The sequence below is a fragment of the Mus caroli genome, chromosome 14, assembly GCF_900094665.2.
Source record: "Mus caroli chromosome 14, CAROLI_EIJ_v1.1, whole genome shotgun sequence".
NCBI lineage: Eukaryota > Metazoa > Chordata > Mammalia > Rodentia > Muridae > Mus > Mus caroli.
In genome coordinates, this window is record NC_034583.1 from 96,333,985 (window position 1) to 96,338,156 (window position 4,172).

At 41.0% G+C, this 4,172-nt stretch overlaps 1 long non-coding RNA gene across 1 annotated transcript in view; it reads right to left on the reverse strand.

Moving 5' to 3' along the window:
• LOC110308888 overlaps positions 1 to 2,071 on the reverse strand; it is a 29,153-nt gene extending 27,082 nt beyond the window's left edge. The window contains exon 1 of the long non-coding RNA XR_002379626.1: positions 1,956 to 2,071. This is a non-coding gene — a long non-coding RNA (uncharacterized LOC110308888). The remainder of the gene's footprint in view (positions 1 to 1,955) is intronic.
• Positions 2,072 to 4,172: the final 2,101 nt, after the last annotated feature.

Consider the following 4,172-nt stretch of genomic DNA (forward strand, 5'->3'; position numbering starts at 1 on the left):
TTAGAAAAAAAAAATCAACCTGGGCCGGGCGTGGTGGTGCACGCCTTTAATCCCAGCACTTGGGAGGCAGAGGCAGGCGGATTTCTGAGTTCAAGACCAGCCTGGTCTACAGAGTGAGTTCCAGGACAGCCAGGGCTGCACAGAGAAACCCTGACTCGAAAAAACAACAACAAAAATCAACTTGGAAAGTTCACTGAATAGATCAGAGAAAGAGTGGCTTCTGGAAATAGTGAATAAATATTAAAATCTGGAAGAAAAAGTAAAAATGTAATAAATAAGATGTATGTGAAAATCTGGAAACAGTGGAGAGTGGCATCCAACTGTAAATATCTACCTTCCAGAGGAATGAAAGCTCAATGATTGACCAAATTACCAGATCATCTAAAACATAAAATTAAAAGGGAAGAAAGGAAAATCAGGACAGGATTAGAATTGGCATCAGCGTGTAGTAGGATGTGTTGAGCTGCGTTGGAATGGCCTGTTTTGAATTGAGTTGCATTGAATAAAATTGAATTGAGGGATTTGTCCTGATTGTGAATAGCTCGCTGTGTGGGAGAGTAGTTGAATAACTAGCAAGGAGCTTTATACGAAAGCCAACTATTTAAGATTGGTGCAGAGTAAGTGGAAAAATAAAATGAGTATTTGCTTCTAATAGGAATTTTGTTTTTGAATATTAGAAGAAAAAGCTATCCAGACAGGAGGGAAAAAAATTGACATAAACAAATTTAAGAAACCTAAAACCCAAAAGGAAATAGCACAGAAAGTTTCAGAGAAATAAAATAATTACATTCTCTTTGAAATATTTATTAATTTGTCTTATTGTTTATAATTTATGTTATTACCAAATTTAATTCCAAAGGATTCAGTATTTTTTTTATAATATTTAAATACGTCGCACAGACTCTCATCCAGTTGAGATGAGCCAATAATGGTGGGATTATTTTCTGATAGTTTTGAGCAAAGGCACTACATCTTTGATGATGATGTTGAAGTTGACTGTGTGTTCTGTCAGTGCCTCAGAACAGTCTATCCATTATCCCGGCAAACACAGGAGAACGAGAATGAGGAAACACTGTCATTTAGCTGTTACACAGGTGTCAGCCAGGACAAGGCATCACTCATCTGAGAGGGCCATTACAAAGAAAACGTTGTCTTTGTTCTAAAATCATCAAAGCATGGCAAACTATATTTGTCAAATAGTCTTCATCCTGGTGATTCCTCAAAAGAGATAATTTAAAGCCTTTGTAGCTTTAAAAATAGAGTATTTTGTGCCCACGAACTCTGTTTCTTGAGACTGTGGAATTTGAAAACTGAAACACCTAGTCAGACAGTCTTAGGCAGCATTTCTGGTCGCTTTGCTGATACTATGTCATCCTGAGGGTCTTGGTTATATGCTTCTTGTTCCAACTTTACTTTCCTTGCTTAAAATCAAAATGATAAAGCTCTTATACCATATTACTGAACCCATCAGCACCACTAGTGTCCTCGGGGGCAACAAAAGCCTGCAACAGAAAGGCACCAGGCTGCCCCATGACTTATATCCATCTCATTTAGTATTCTTTGGTTGGTAACTGACACTCATTATGGCATGTAAGTTAAGTGTCATCTCCATCCTTGAGTATCTAGATGGCTTTTGATCCATTAAAAGAACATGAAAATGACAGTATTGTCATGCTTCTATTTTGTTTTAGGATTGTAGAAACATACACACAAACAAAAAATGTCTACTCCTCAGTTGGGATAGAATAAATCACAGCTAGTAGTTGTGGCATGATATATTTACTACTTATCTGAGTTTGTTTCTTATCATTTTTGTGTGCTTAACTCCAGCATAGTGTCTGCCTGAGCTTGGTTTTTGTCTAGTTTCTGCGAGTTTAATTTCCCTGTTTTACATTTGATCAGGACATGGTGAATTATTCTTTGTCCTGTTGGTAGTGTCTGATTGCTCCACTTACCAAAAATTAAAGGAAATTCTAGAGACTGAACTGCCAACCAGGGACCCTTCATGGAACTGAACTAGGCCTTCCACACATATGTTAGAGAAATGTAGATAGACCTTCTTGTGGGACCCCAAGCAGTGGGAGCATGTTCTGTCTGTGACATGCTCTGTCTGTGACTCTGTTGCCTGCCTATGGGACTGATTCCCCCATGGAGTGCCTTTTCTAGCCTTAAAAGAGGAGGTGCCTAGTCTTACTACAACTTGATATGCCATTCTTGGTTGATATCTACTGAGGCAGTCCCTTTGCTGAAGAGAAATTGAGGAGCAGAGTAGGGGAGGAGGGGTTGGGATAGGAGTGGATGGTGGGAGGAGGGGATGGGGAGGAGTGGATGGTGGGAGGAGGGGATGGGGGAAGGACTGAGAGGAAAGCAGGAAGGGGAAACTGCAGTTGTGTGATATAAAATAAATAAAATTGGAATTAAAAAATTTCTAATAAAAAGTACAAAGTACTATATAGTTTTGAAAATTAACTGTATTTATATGCTTCAACAAGTAAGTAAAAAAGCAGGAATGATTTACAACAGTATAAGGATGTAAAATGTTTGGAAATTATGTGGATAACTGTACCTGTCTTACCTTATATCGAAAAACCAGTAATATATTTCACAAAGAGGATGTTAAAACTTAATCATAGCAATAGTACAAGGATCTAAAGGCTATTTCACTGATGGAGCTAACATATTACATCGGAGAGAACAGTGGAAAGCACACTCACTCTGACAACCGTTACATGACATCGTCTCCTGATCAAGACAGGTTTGTCACAAATATGATGTTATTATAGATTGTTAGTTCCTGCTCTCTTCAGATTCATAGGTTGAAATATTAGGCACCAGTATTATGGTATTAGAATATGGGGGGGGCATGGGAGATTATCAGGAAAGTTGAGATTCTCTCAAATGTGTAAGTGTCCTTATAAAATAGACCTCAGAGAGTTCTTTCCCCCTTTAGACTGTGAACCAAGTACCAGAAGACACCAAATCCACCAGCATGGCTATCTGTAGAATCCAGAGCTGTGACCTGAAGGGAGAGAAGTTTGTTGGTAGTGTCTGATTGCTCCACTTACCAAAAATTAAAGGAAATTCTAGAGACTGAACTGCCAACCAGGGACCCTTCATGGAACTGAACTAGTTTATTGATTAATCAACTCATTTCATAGCAGTCTTCTTATGACATCTGTAGTGTTTTCAATAAGCTTGCCACAGAGAGCATTATGGGAGGTGTGGCTTTGTTGGAGGAAGTGTGTCACTGTGGGCATGGGCTTTGAGACCCTCCTTCTAGCTGCCTGGAAGGCAGTGTTCTGCTGACTGCCTTCAGATTAAGATGTAGAACTTTTTGGCTCCTTCTCCAGCCATATGTCGGCCTAGATGCTGCCATGCTTCCTGTCTTGATGACAATGGACTGAACCTGTAAGGCAGCCCCAGCTAAATATTGCTCCTAATAAGAGGGTCAGGAAATCGAATAAAATATGTAGAAGTGGGGTTGAGGAACTCGGGATAGCCACTGGAGGGCCCCAGAAGTGAGGAAAGGGAGAGCCTCCCAGGACCCAACAGGGATGAATTTAGCTGAAATGCACAACAAAGTGGAGATAGAACCTGCAGAGACCACCTCCAGTAGATAGGCATGGTCCCCAGTCCAGGGATGGGGTCACCCACCCATCTCAAAGTTTTTAACCCAGAAATGTTCCTGTCCAAAGGGAAGACATGAACAAAAATATGGTGCAGAGACTGAAGGAAGGGCCATTTGGGGAACACCCTACCTAGGGATCCATCCTGTCTGGGGACACTGTTGCTGTTGCCAAGAGGTGCTCACTGACACGAACCTGGTATGACTTGTTTCCTGGCAGGTTCTGCCAGCAACTGACCAATGTAGTTGTGGATGCTTGGAGCCAACCATCAGACTGAGCTTGGTGACCCTGGTAGGGAAGCTGCCAGAAGGACTGGAGGAAAGGAGAGGAATTGCAACCCCATAGGAAGAGCAATATTGGCTGGGAGGACCACCCAGTGCTCCCAGTGACTAGACCACCAACCAAAGAATGTACATGGAGGAATCCATGCATATATATATATATATATATATATATATATATATATGCAGCAGAGGATGTCCTTGTCTGCCGTCAATGCGAAGGGAGGTCCTTGGATGTGTGGAGATTTGATGCCCCAGCGTAGGG